At 39.2% G+C, this 14,998-nt stretch overlaps 1 long non-coding RNA gene and 1 pseudogene across 2 annotated transcripts; both read left to right on the top strand.

The window, feature by feature from the left end:
• The first annotated feature begins 2,517 nt into the window (after positions 1-2,517).
• LOC309870142 lies at positions 2,518-8,533 on the top strand. The gene is made up of 3 exons (XR_014314508.1): positions 2,518-2,629; positions 6,977-7,120; positions 8,062-8,533. It is a non-coding gene; the product is annotated as an uncharacterized lncRNA (long non-coding RNA).
• Positions 8,534-11,964: 3,431 nt separating this feature from the next.
• LOC309870294 (ATP synthase F(0) complex subunit C2, mitochondrial pseudogene) lies at positions 11,965-13,794 on the top strand (annotated as a pseudogene). Its single transcript has 2 exons — positions 11,965-11,999; positions 13,235-13,794. The product of its transcript is annotated as an ATP synthase F(0) complex subunit C2, mitochondrial pseudogene (transcript).
• The last annotated feature ends 1,204 nt before the right edge of the window (positions 13,795-14,998 follow it).

The following is a 14,998-nucleotide window of genomic DNA, read 5'->3' as shown; positions in this document are numbered from 1 at the left end:
TAGGATTTTGTGTCAGGAGCCAGGGAAGCATGGAGAAGAGAGTGTCTAAGTCCTCAGGATCGCAGAAATGTGGCCAAGGTGCTAGGAAATCTTTCTCCTTCCAAGGATTCTCTCTACCTCCACTTTAACCCAAATCTATGTCTGTGTATGCATTGGGAAGACAGGATGATTAACTCTAGACCTCATACTTTTCTGTCCTCTACATTCTGTAACACACAAGGACGTCCCTTTTTATTGGGAAGTTTGGCCTCTAATGTTCTTTAAATTACTTGCCTGTGAAGGCAAAAAGGTCTGCTTAAAATTCATTTGTGATTTCTCTATGCAATGTTAACTTGTTTGTGTCGGTCTCTTTCCATTGCAACCTCAAGAAATTATTTAAAATGAAATCAATTTGCAGGAATGCCTGATTTCATGTGTCAAATATAAAGACCCACTAAAAATTGTTTATTCTCAGCAGGATTGTAGCATGTGAAATTGCTGGTTTGCAAAATTCATTTTACTCTATTATTTTTATAAGCATATTTTGCTGTCAGTACGTAGTAAAAGATGCAGTGGATAAAAGTACAATACAGGCTGTAGTCTGTAATATCTAAAAAAAAAGTCTACTTAGCAACATATTAGGTATGCTTTATTCAGTCCACATAACCCTAAGGTTTTTAATTTAATTTATGTTTCTGTTGACTGGATGTAAATAAATAAAAAGGAGGAAGTTCTTTGCATACCACTCTCTCAGGGGAAGGCAGTATAGAGATAACCTGCACTTTGATCATTTTATTTTACAATCAGTATCTTAGATGGCAGATTTAAGACAGGTTCTGTAGATTGCTGCTCGGCTTTTATTACGAAGGCCTGATGTGAACAGGATATATACCACAATATAATATTACTATCCATCTTGTACTTCAACCACATTTCAGTGTACAACAGTAAATCATCTGTAGCTAGATACTAGATAATATGTTGTGTAAATCCCCCTTCCTTGGTCTGTGTATGAGTTTAAATATAAGCATATTATCATGTTGAAGTACAGTCAGACTATCACAATTCCATTATCTACCACCATTTTCAAAGTAGGAGCAGTAATACAGGAACAGAGGGATCCTTCTTCCTTTTGAAATCTTTCAATCATGTTCCACGAATGCCGACAGAGTTGAAGCCTACTGCCTGCCAAACTGCCCCAACACAGAGAGAGATCAGTAAAATAATACTTTATGCAGTGTATATTCAGAGAAACGCACTACCATGCCTGACGGAGAGGAAAGAGCGTTGGATTTTAAACAGGAGGCACACATCCTGGGAGATCCGGACTCATCATTCAGCTGCCCAGCTCTCACCCAAGGTCTGGTCTAGCTGGGGCAACTTAGTTACGGCTTTTGAAGCATTTTACGTATTAGGTACCGTATCTCGTAATTCACTTTGTTAATGGCGTCAGACAGAAATTTAGACATTAGACATCTGATTAGAAATTAGACACTTCTTTAGGTAGGTTAATGCATGTAAAGTGCATAAACAGCTCCCAGAACTTAGTAACTAATTAGTGATTGTTTTGGGTGATGATGAGGATGATGGAAGAAACAGGGGCATTTTTATCAGGGCTGCAACCAGGCGGAAGCAAGTGACATGCGGGGGCCAGAGAGTGGGGGCCTCCTCAGCTTCTGCACCCTTGGCCCCTTGTGTGTTTCACCCTCCTCCTGACCTTGATGTTTTAATCAGACAAAAGCAATCCTATTTAAAAAATATCTCATAACACTGAGACACCGGCTGACTCAGCTGGGAGAGCTGGCAACTCTTGATCTCTAGGTCGTAGGTCTGAGCCCCACATTCTGTGCAGAGATTACTTAAATAAACAAACTTTAAAAAAAAGTGTCATAACAGGATAATTATAAATTATGTAGCTTATACCTGTATGCTCTTCTGATAACCATTACATATTAGTTATGGACAGCTTTTAGATCTTATATTTGGGATATTAACAATAGAAAAAAATAGTGAATATAGGAGTATGTACATTTAATAGACATTTAAAATGTGCATATTATGTGACATATGTTTACACAAAATTAGGCACATCCATAAAATATGTATACATCATAGTATTTACATTCTCTGACATAATTTAGGATATGTTCCTATAAACATAATCAACTTATCAACTTATGTCCATCCTACGTATGTATACAAACTCACAAAGATACCTGTGTGGGACCCACATGCAAGCCCCTTCTGCCTTCTGAGGACTCCGCAAATTCAAAGTTACCTATTTAAAGGGATTGACAGTGTTTTACATCAACCTCTCTGCCTCATCGATGCCTCCAAGTTCATCTGATTTGCCAGGACCACAAAGCAAGCCCAAGGAAAAACTCTGTTTAGGACTTCGATCTTCAGCGTCTCACATATTGGAAGTAAAAACTCTTCACCTAGGGCTTTTTTTTTTTTATTGCTTCCCGCAGGCTGATATTGTTGAGACTCCAACTGATGATAGACTGGCAGGTGCCGGCTCCGGAGCGGGTGCGGAGCGGGAGCGGGGCGGGGCGCTAAGGAAGAGCAGCGGCAGCGCGCGCCAGGGGTGCAGTCCCCAGACCCAATCTCCCTGGAGACCGTGTGTTTGTGCGCGCACTTTCCTAAACAGGTAAATTTAGAACTTCGTGTAGGTGTGCTTATATAAATATACCTCTGCCTTATTTTTCAAGGCCCTGAAGAAGACCGTAACAAGACCGAGATCTTCTGTGTGATTAGGCTTTCTTTTTTCTTTCCTTGTTTTGTTTTAATGGATAACTGAATCCCTGTTGAAGTCAGAAATGCCAGGAACTCAGCGGCAAGTGGACATGCAGGAATTCTGGCAGGGGCCTTGTGACTACTTTTTTTACTTTAAAAACGATGATCTAGATAGTATATGAATTCCTTTTCCATGCAAACATTTGAACATCACAAGTAAAGCTAATGTTCCTTTAAACCAGTCTCCACTTCCCCATCCTGGTTTCCTTCCCGGTTTGATGTCTGCTACTCTAGAGCTTCCTCTGCGCATTTACATGTGTATATATATCTATATATATACGCACACACATATACACACACACATATACATAGACATTTATAATATTTATATATGACAATTAACAGATACATGTAATTATATATAATGTATAGATGTAATTAACATATATAATACATATATAATGTATATCTATATATGTCTATATATCTGTATATATGCATTTTACATGCGTCTATATGTACTTTTATAGGAATGGTATGGCTCTGGAGTTTCTTTCTCCCATTTCTCCTCATCTTTGGAGGTGTTTCCACCATCATACGTATAAATATACCTGGTTCTCTTTAGCTCTGGCATCATATGCCACAATGTATTTATATAGGAGTTTATTTAATTAAGCCCCCACTGAGCACAAGGCATGAAACTTACTATGTGCTTAGTAGAAATTTGTTGAACATGAATAAATAAATTTTCTTTGCTGGGCAACAGAAGGGAAAACATCTTTAGAAATGGATGCCTACATGTGATTAAGGGATGACCATATCCTGTACTTAGTCATAGACTAATTTCCTCCTACGACACTAGTAATAAACATTCACTTGTCACAGACTATGTGTCAGACATCATAGATGCACTTCACATGCGTTTCTTCATCTCTGAAGCACATATTCGTATTATCCTCATTTTACTAATGGGAAAATTAAGGCTCAAAGAGGTTCTGTCATTTGCCCAAGGCTCATTGCTAGCTAGGGGTGGAGGCTGTTTTCACACCCAAAGACCAAAGCCTCAGCGATTACCCCCTCTGGCCTTACGCTCCTTCTACAATTTGAGAGAGAAGAAGAGGGGGAGCGAGAGGAGGCAGGAGGGAGGGCACGTTTTGTATTCTCTGCTGTTTTTATCTCTCGCCTTCTACATTAAAAAAAATAGTAACTCGAAGATGAAGAGTAAGCTTGGGATGGGACGCAGTAGGAATAGGACAAGGACAAGAAAGAAAGGTTACATAGGCAAGAGGAAGTAGTAAAGATAGTGGGTAGAAAAAAAAGGACATAGACATAGACATTCCCCAAATTCCAAGCTGGAGCACCCAAAGAATATAAAATAAACCTCATAATTTGTGACCGAATATGAGTAACATGTTTAGGTCATTGGAAATTTAAAGGCAAGTTAGTGGGGGGGGGCAATAACTTTCGGCGGGGGCGGGTGGTGAGGGTCCAGAGAGATGTTCTGGAAGTCACATGGGCTGGAATGAGAAGGCGACATAAAACAGCCTTGGAGGTCTGATGGTCCAGAGAGAGATTTCCAGAAGGGCGAACCACAGAAGGATGATACGTCACGGTTTCCTCTTTAGGTAAATGCCCTGGGTGATTCGTTGATAAACGCCGTAGCTTAGGGGCCGTGGGGCACAGACAAAAGAAGGGAGCTGACTCGTTGTGGCAGGGGGTTATGGAGAGGGACTTGGAGACCAGAGCCTGAAGAACAGACCAAGCCTGGAGAAGCTGGCTCAGTGGTCAGTGGCCGAGGCTCAACCTTTGCCTGAATGGGGTGGTTCTTTCTGCGCGATCCCTGCCAGTCACTCAGCCTCTCCACCAATTTCACTGGTGACAGAGAGCTGTTGATTGAAGCCTGCGTATTTTCGGGAAATTCATTATTTCACTTAGCCAAAATCACTTTTCCTACTTACACCCACCTTGCGCCCATTTTCTTCCCTGGGAACAGCTCTAGAGGACCTGGTGCCTTGGTCCTCCCAGCCTATCTCCACCATCCTCAACCCTGGGCTAAATATGTCGTCTTCTAGTCATCATGTTCTCTTATCATTCTGAATTATATTCTCTGGGTACACCTGACTTGTCAACCTTCTCCTTAAAATATAAGTCCTAGAACTGATAATAAAAGACCAGACACTGTGTGCCCAGTGATGGTTACAGTGGGGCTTTTACCGTCCTTGGCACGGACAGCCTCATTAATGCGACTGAAGATTATTGCTTACTTGTGTAGCCGTGGAGCTTAATTGAAAGTCCTGTCTGGGATTTCCTAGCTGTTGCCCTCCCCTCTGCCAGCAAGGTCTCTTCATAAGATTTCCTTGAATGGCTTTTTCAAAGGTTAATGAACCAGCGTTTTGAGTGGTGGGTTTGGAAGTGCTTTTGTTACATTATTAAAAGTAACTAACCAAAAAATAAATAAATACATAACATTTAAACCAATAAAATATAACACTAACTAAATAAAGGAGTTCACTGGTTCCATCAGGCCATGCATGTGTTTGACCTGATTCTATGCACCTGAAAGAAAGATTGAACGGTAGTAAGGGTCTGCTGGATGTGGGGGAAGAGGGTCGGATGTGTGTTTATGTCATGCATTTCCTCCATCTTCCAGAACTCTTGGTCTCCTCCTCAAATAGTGTTGGGCCTGAAATGAACTTGAAAATTCCCTCCTATTTAGCCAGAGGCCAGGTTTCCCATGAATTATTTGTTATTTTTATAGAATGCGTGCTCAGAGGCTTCTCTTCCTCCATCTTTCTCTAGTTGCTATGGAAGAAGATCCCTCTAAGTAGGAGTTGGGGATTTTCTTCAATAGCAGCCTTTCCCTCTCATTTCTGTTTACACTTGACTGGGGAGTCAGGGTCACCAGTCCTATCTTCAGTTATGTAGCTCATCACACCCTCCTTTGGCTTCTTCCCCCTTGCGGTGTACACTCCTTGATCACCTCATTCATTCCCATGCTGGTGACTTTCATGTGTGTGTCTCTTCCTTCTGGTTCTCTTCCTCGAGGCCCAGACGTACATATCCAACAGCCTCCTTGGCATTGCACTTTAAGTGGTGTCACAAACTTAACTTGCTCCCAACTAAACTCTTGTTCTTCAAGTAGCCCCTAACTGGGCATCTTGCGGTTTTTGTCATACAGTAATTAGGATTGTCATCTGCCTTGTTCTCTGTCCCTGATCTTGAGACTTAGATATTGAAGCAGCATAGCACCATGACCAAGGGCTAGGCAGCCTGCATTGCATATCAGCTCTACCACTTACTAGCTGTGACTCAGGATCCCTTGCTGAACCTCAGTTTGCCCATCTGTCAAATGGAGTAGACAAAAATATCTCTTAGGATTGTTGTGAGAGTTAAAGAATATTTAAGGTGTGCGAACCAGTGTCTGATAACAGTAAGTGCTCTGTAAACATTAGCTCTTGGTGGGACCTCCACTCTCCTCTCCTAGAGCCAGAGGCAGATTTGCTGTGAGGCAAATAAAATTCGGTTTTGTCCAGGACCCTTCCAACATCTTGTACCTGCTGTTATATTTGTATTATTTTGTATTTACAATTTTAAAAAAAATGGCATTCGCAAATTGTATAAATTCCAGGGCCACAAAATTTGAATCTTGCTTCTCCCTGTTGTCCTGCATAAAGACACCTCCAAATGCCATAGAAAGTATATCTCCTGTTTTCCATCTCAGCTAACACAAGCCTACCTATGCCACTGCTGGCTCTTGTCTGGACCATTAGAATAACTTCCTAACTGGTCTCTCTGCTTCTGATTTTTCTCTGTTTAAGGCCTTCTTGAGCCAGAGTGATCTCTCTAGAAAGCAAATTCTCACTTAAACCCTTTCAATGGAATACTGCATAGAAATTTCAGGGAACAATTCTACACTTATGTAGAATTCTCTCTGTGTCTGTTAACAAATTTTATTTTAAAAGCACACTTCACTTTATGTTCCTAAACATAAAATTTCACACTCCTTAATGTGGGCGGTAAGGTAATGAATGACTGATACTGTTCGTTGCCTGACATAATCTATCCACATACCCTGCTCCGACCTTTGATTTTGCTGGAAGATTCTTGCCCGACCCTCATTCTAAATTCTATATCCTCTCTCCTCCTCCTGCATCCCTGGCCACTTTCTGATTTTCTATTATTCCTTCACAGACCTCATCATAACTTGCGCTTCATAAATGTTTTCTGGGTTTATTTATTTAATTTCTCTTTTTCTCATTAGACTGGAAGTGTCATGAGGGCAGGATCCATGCCACTGTTGTATTCCCAGCATTAGCACGATGTCCGGCATAAATACGCAGGAAGTATTTGTTGAAAGAATGACAGCCTCACTTTGGCCTGCTTTTTTCCTGGCGCTCAGAAGAAGGTGAGATATATTTCCCTAGGAGAACTTATCTTTAAGTTAAGCCCTGTTAAGCCTAAAGTCACCCAAACAGTCTCCCAGCTGACTGCTCTTATTGGTGCTTTGGCTTAAGGCAATCACCATAAATCGCATAAATAATGGGGGCAGTGAAGAATTGGTTGACTGCGATGGGATAGTTTAACTGAGTGGGAGAGTAACTCGGTGTAGTGTGGGTAGGTAGACAATATATTATGTAGGAAACCTGTTGACTTTTAGATATGGAGCACATCCATGCACATCACTAAAATTTGTGAATTCTTGTTTTCCCAGGGCATTCTCATATCATCTAATATTATAAGCTACAAAGTGAGAACATTATTTGCTCTTCCGATTGTTAGGTCTCATTTCTGTTTCATATCTTATTGCATTGTCCAAAATTTACAGAGTAATTTTAAATAATGATAGCTTTATCAAGTATCTTTGTTTTCTTCCTGGTTTTAATGGGAATTTCTCCCCTGGCTGTTGATGTTGCCTCTGTGTACGAGATATATATATATATATATATATTTTTTTTTTTAATTTTATTTATTTATTTGTTAGAGAGAGAGAGAGGGAGACAGAATGGCAGGCAGAGGCAGAGGGAGAAACAGGCTATGTGCTGAGCAAGGAGCCCGATGTGGGATTTGATCCCAGGATGCTGGGATCATGACCTGAGCCAAAGGCAGCCGCTTAACCAACTGAACCACCCAAGCATCCCTGTATGATATTTTTTTTAAAAAATCACATTAAGGAGGGGTTTTTTTTCCTCCCTAAGAGATGTTTAAATAAGGAACAAGTGGAAACATGTGAAAAAGTATAACTTTTTTTTTTTTTTTTTTTACATTCTATGAGATTCTGGCTTATTTTCATACATAAAATTGCACTGATGATAGAATTTGACTTTTTTTCTTGTCCCATTTTTCTAGGTAAATCTATTGATGAACACCCCATCTTCCTGGTAAATGGTAGAGCTGAGGTTGCAGAGATCATAAAATGGACTTGCTAAGTGACCCACGCAAGTATCGAGCATTATGGCTGAAGAAGTGACTGTTGTCTACTCTTACTTTCATTGCCCTTTCCTAACACGAACTCTGTATTTAATATATACTTCAGGATAGACTACCTATAGTTACTATTTAATGAGTGCTTATCATGTGCCAACCTATGTAAAGCACTTTGTATGGTTGGTTTCATTTAATTCTCACAAAATTCTACGAGGTAGGTGCTATTACTGTTATTCCTGTTTTACAGTGACAAATTAAGGAGGGCCAGTTTATTTGCCTCCACACAGCTGCTAAGTGGTAAAGCAGGGATTTGAAACCTTGCAGTCTGTCTTCATGTCCTGTGCTGTTACTACCTCCTACGTTACCAATAAACCACTGTTAATTTTGAAATCTATTTAAAATTAGTTACCATAATTTCAAAGATCTGAAGCAAGAAATCAGTAGATTGGAACCAAATTTGAAATGAAATGACAGAAATATGCAAAGGTTTTCATCAAAATTTCTCCATTATTTTAACATTTGTAATAGATATTTGCCCTTAAAATCCCTGTGTTGCTAAGAAGCTAATTATCAGAACTTTCTTGGTAATGAGCTTATATAGTGTTTCAAGTCTACATCTACACCAAAAAGATTATCTAGAATTTCTAACATAATATTGTTTTCCTGAGTTACAGTAATGATTCCACATTTGTTTATTATCATTTATACTCACTGCTAGCACATTATCAAAATGAAGTCAGGGTGGTGTTTACATTTCCATTAGAATGCTAAGGGTTTTTGCTGTTTTAAACAATTTTTTAAAGACAGTGACAACCTACAAACAACTGGAAACTGAAAACACCATAGTCATTACCCAGATTTAGATTCTAAAGGGACAAAATGATCTCATAAAGAGTGCTACTTAAAACAATGATAAAATTCCAGTCAAAATAATAAGTGAAATCTTCAGAAATGCAATAATGTCATAAAACATTTTATCCTTCAGAACCAAAAAAACACATTTGAATTAATATCTGGGATTATAGCCTTAATAAATTGATTGCAAGGCATTTTCCCTAGTGCTTACTAAACCTCATGGTCTCATATGATATTTTTGTGGCACACACCTCACATTTAACTTAGATCATCTGTGCCTGCTCAGGTCAACTCTTTGCTGTTCAGACACATGGAACCACATCACTGTTTATAATCCTGGCAAGAGTTGTCATCAGGACTGTAAGGCTTCCAAAACCATCTGAATAGAAGAAGTGTTTGTGCCTTTATTGCAGGCATAACTTACTCTGATCAAATGAATTTTATGAAAATCAATATATTATAGGCGATTAGTGAAATGGACTTAATATTCTGTAGAAGAAGGATTCTCCCTGCATCTTCAATAAATTTCCCTTCAATATTTAGCTCTCTTCGTACCTTTAAAGCATGATATGATTTACAAAAAATTTTGGAGATGAATCTTGTGTGAAATACCATGTTTATCATGAAAAACAAATAGTAATTGAAGTGCATCCTCCATGGTTGCGAATTCAATGCTATACAACTTCCCTTAGTTATTCCTTACAACAACCACATGAGATAGCTATAATCCCTAATTTATAAATAAACATAGTAAGGCTTACACAAACTGAGTAGCTGCCAGAGACTGACTCTATGTGATCTGCATGCTCATGGAGGGCTTGAGGCATGGTGAGAGAAACTGTGAAACCAAGGCAGGAAACACATAATGGAAATGAATTTAAATCCAACTTTTCTTACTCCAAATCCAGTGTTCTTTCCACTACACCAGCCTGCCTTTAATAGTATTTTCCATGGCCGTAGTAAATGAGGAGGCTTTATCAAGTAAAGCCAACTGAGATGAAACTTAGGGACTCCTATCTGAGATAAAGTGGGCCATGGTTAGGCATAAAGTAATTACGCTGAAATTTGTGAACTTTCATAATATTGTTCCTTCACAAGGGAAAGGTCCATCAATTCAACGATGAGCCTGATCATTCATGTTTGGCTACAGAAGTGACTAACATGATCCACTGATAAACAAATGTCCTAGGGACTTCTGATGGCAAGACTAGGGAATTCCAATCAACTTTCTGCAAAGGACAACCAGAGGTGCTGGACAAAATATTTTTAAAAATCTGTTTGAAAACATCAGCTATCTAACATGATCGTAAAGAAATATAGCCTAGGATGTGGAAGAAATAGAGGGACATGGACATAAGCCCAACATCCAGGGCCATTTTTCCTTTTGGAACATTTGCCAATTCCGGAGGAGCTATTGAGAGCCTAAGACATTGAGAAAAAGTTTTTAAAATGTTTATTTATCTTTTCCATTTTTATTGAGACATAATTCACATGTAACATGGTGTAAGTTCAAGGTGTATAGTAAAATGCCCTGACTTATATATATTGTAAAATGCTTACCATTATGATTATCAAAATGATTAATAATAAAGTTACTTAATACCCATCATCTCATCAATATATTAAAGATTTTATTTATTTATTTGACAGACAGAGATCACAAGCAGGCAGAGAGGCAGGTGGTCGGGGTGGGGAGCAGGCTCCCTGCTGAGCAGAGAGCCCAATGCGGGGCTCGATCCCAGGACCCCGAGACCATGACCTGAGCCGAAGGCAGAGACCCAATGCACTGAATCACCCAGGCGTCCCTGCTTGAAAATTTCTTAATAAATTAAGAATTTCTCAATAAGTACTAAAAAGGGGTCTCCTGTTTGAAATTTTCTTTTTTTTTAAGGATTTTTAAAAATTTATTTATGTATTTGACAGAGAGAGAGATCACAAGTAGGCAGAGAGGCAGGCAGAGAGAAAGGGGGAAGCAGGCCCCCCACTGAGCAGAGAGCCCGATGCAGGGCTATCCCAGGGCCCCGAGACCATCACCTGAGCTGAAGGGAGAGGCACAACCCACTGAGCCACCCCGGCACCCTTCATCAATATATTAAAATCGTTTTTCTTTAGGGGTGCCTGGTTGGTTCAGTTGGTTAAGTGACTCTTAATTTTGGCTCAGGTTATGATCTCAGTGTTGTGAGATTGGGCTCCACACTGAATGTGGAGGCTGCTTAAGAATCTCTCTCTCCCTCTGCCCCTCATCCCCTTTCTCTTTCCATCCCCCCCACCCGTATCAAAAAAAAATTTTTTTTTTCTTTGCAATGAGAATGTAAGCAAAGGTTTTGATAGCTTCATGGGGCTAGGGTAGAGATTAGAGTACAGGATTTTCTAAGTTATTGAGGGTTCTGGTGGAACTGCCTCAATTAGGCTATATTTTGAAAGTTCATACTCAAAATATAAGGGTAAACCCAAAACAGACAGAAATCTTAAAGAGCTCAGGTTAATCTTAAATCATCTCAATCCTTGAAATTAGATTTAAGTTCTCAAATTGTTCATGCCTCCAGCTACCTGATATGAATATGCGTAAAACTTCTTTGGAAAAAGAAACCATCATTATTGACTACAGATGAGTTCTACAAGTAGTTCTATAAATACAGCATGCAGCACAAAATAGAAAATAACCCAACATATGAAGTGATAAACTTCACGAACAAAATACAACAGAAACAGACAGTAGAAAAAGGCCTACCAGGGATTGCCGACACTGTAGTCATCAGACACAGACTAAAATAAAAATGTTTACTGTGTTCAAAGAGATAAGACCATGTTGCACATTTAAGACTAAAACTGGAAATTATAAGATACAATAACAACACAAAAAAAGACTTTTTCTTAATTTTAATAAAAAGACATAGATAAAGAGAGAATTAGAAAATTAGAAGAAAGGTCAGAAAAAAATATTAAGAATGAACATGGAGAAAAATAAGCATGGCTAAAAAATATAGAGGATATAGTGAGAAGAGGTAATGGTATATATATATTATGGGAGTCCAAGAAGGATTGAGGAGAGGAGACAGAATGGGTCACAAATAATATTGGAAAAGATAATGACTGAAAACTTTGCAAAACTAATGAAAGAAACCAAACAACAGATTTAAGAAGGTCTAAAAACCACAAGCAGTATAATCGTAAAAAATTTTAATTTATATACAACAAAGAAAAAGCAATGAAAACCAAAGAGAATATATTCTTAAGCATAAATCCTTTACATGCATTTATACCTATATAAATCATTGTTATATTTTCAACCATTGGCTTTATTTGTAAAACTTGTCTTCTTTTGTGATTTTGATCTATCTTTACATAGTCTTTGATTGTTTATAGGTAAATTTCTTTGTTTTTATTTATTTATTTATTTATTTATTATTTTTAAATATTTTATTTATTTATTTGACATAGAGAGAGAGAGAGTGAGAGTACAAGAAGGAGACTCCTCCTGACCATGTTGACCAGGGAGTCCAACATGGGGGGGTTGGTCCCAGGACCCTGACCAGAGCTGAAAGCAGACACTTAACGGACTGAGCCACACTGGCATCCCAAGAAGAAAGGCTCTTTGTTTTTATTAAGGGATTGTAAATTTTTCTTCTCGTAGGAATGGCAGAGTAGATTCATGGGGTGACCCAATCAACTGCTTGTGGATTAAGTAGCAATCCCAGCATCTCTAACTCTGTAGGGAATGAAAGTCTGTCTGAAGTTATGCCAAGGAAGGAGCTGACAATAGGGATATTGTTTTACTAGCTACATTGGGTTCCCTGAGGAAAAGAGCCAACCCACATGTATTATTTAAGATTTATTTATGGTCTAGTTTAAAAAAAAAAGATTGAAACACATGTAAAGTAAGACATTTAAAAGTAAAACACAACAAGAAAGAACATAAGTTGTAGATAATTTCTGGGGCAGATCTGAGGGACGAGATAATAAATTTGGATTCCACTATTCTGGCTTAAAAACAAAGAGGGATAGGGGCGCCTGGGTGGCTCAGTGGGTTAAGGCCTCTGCCTTCGGCTCGGGTCATGATCCCAGGATCCTGGGATCGAGTCCCACATCGGGCTCTCAGCTCAGCAGGGAGCCTGCTTCCTCCTCTCTCTCTGCCTGACTCTGCCTACTTGTGATCTCTGTCAAGTGAATAAATAAAATCTTAAAAAAAAAAAGAGGGATAAACCCAAGTTTACTTAACTTTGACTTTTAATTTTTTCAGAAACACAAAACATACAGATTCAGTTAAAAAGGCAACATTTTGCCCCATCCCTCTCTGCCTTCTCTGCCCTGGGAGCAGCTTTCCTGCCACAGCTGCTCATCCCCTGAAAACGTACACCTCTGCAAAGTTTGTTTCCACCCGTTCTTGGTCAGGAGCACCTCTCAGCTGTTGAGCTGATCACTGTCTGCAGTGGTGCTAAATCCACCCGAGACACTGACAGATGAGGCACCTTATAAGGGCCTCAGCATCTTGGCAGCCCCACATCCCCTGACCTCACTTATTCCTAGCCGCAGCTTCCAATCCAGTGCCATTTCAAGGGACGTCCATACAGCAGCCAAGTTCATTGAGGCTGGGACTGTCACGACAGGGGTGGCTGGCTTTGGGGCTGGAACTGGAGCTGTGTTTGGGACCCTTATCATTGGTTATGCCAGGAATCCCTCCCTGAAGCAATAGCTCTTCTCTTACACCATTCTGGGCTTTGCACTCTTGGAGGCCATGGGGCTCTTTTGCCTGTTGGTGGCCTTTCTCAACCTCTTTGCCATATGAAGGAGCCGTCTCCACCTCCCATAGGTCTTTCTCTCATGTCTCATCTATGATGTATGTTCCTTTTCCTAAACCTCCCTAGGCAAGCTGAGGAAAGTAGTTGGCTCAGGGTTTGACAGAGGGAAGACAAATAAATGCTGTATTAATAAGAAAAAAAAAAGGGGCAACATTTTCCCTGGCTATTTAGGAAAGGAAACACTGAAAGTGGTTTAAAAAAGCATTGGATTTGGTGGTAAGACAATTGGGTTAAATTCCAACTTTGCTACTCAATAACTGCTCAATTAATCTCATTGAGTCTCAGTGACTTCAAAAGAAAAGAAAATAAAAATAACTGATCCACCTATCAGGGTCATTATGAAAAATACATTCAATTTGGAAATAATAAAATAATATCAAAAAAGACTTGAGCACCTAAAGACACAAGAGAATGGATAAAGGTATCTGCCTGCTTCAAATGAATTCAGGGAACCAGATAAAGTTGGATTTCATTTCAGCGGATTGACTGGAGAAAAGAATCCAACCCCAACATCAGTAATCTTAGAAAAAAAAGAGGTATTAAGAATGAAGGTAAGCAAATATTGTCTTAGTATTTACCAAGTGCATATGAGTGGGGGCAGGGAAGAACATTGAATTTTAGGAACGAACACCTAAACTATACTGATTTTTGGCAAGATTCTATAGTGAGTTTTGAGATAGAGTATTCATTAGGTTAAGAAAGAAAATTGCAATTACCAGCAATCAGTATGGGTCCGCTAAGAACAACTTATAATACCTGGTCTTTTTGTTCATGGTAGGTTGGAGAAATGCATCATGATTCCAGCAAAGCATCTGACAAAGTTGCCGGGTGTCACTGAGGACAAGGTGAAGACTGGGATATAGAAGACAAAAATAATTAGGCAGATTCAAAACTGACTGAAGGCCTGTAGGATCTCCTGCTAATGAACTGATTATCAACTAGGTGGAAAATTTTAGCTGACATGCCACATAGGGCCATTCAACTTGTGAAATTATCAGCTCGGATAAAAACAGAATACATGCTGTCTTCATTTTCAGATGCTGTAAAGGAAGTTAGTACATTGAGTGATAAAATAAGATGCAAGAAGATCTTGATAGCCTGGAAAGAACAGTAAATTAAAGAGAATAAATTTAATAAGGACAGATGCATACAAAGTAAACATTTCCTTTGCATTAAAAATCAACTGCACAGGATGGTGGAGATTT

This window comes from Mustela nivalis, assembly GCF_964662115.1.
Source record: "Mustela nivalis genome assembly, chromosome: 7".
Classification (NCBI taxonomy): Eukaryota; Metazoa; Chordata; class Mammalia; order Carnivora; family Mustelidae; genus Mustela; species Mustela nivalis.
Note: the sequence above shows the minus strand (reverse complement) of the source record. Positions and strands in the feature narration are given on the sequence as shown.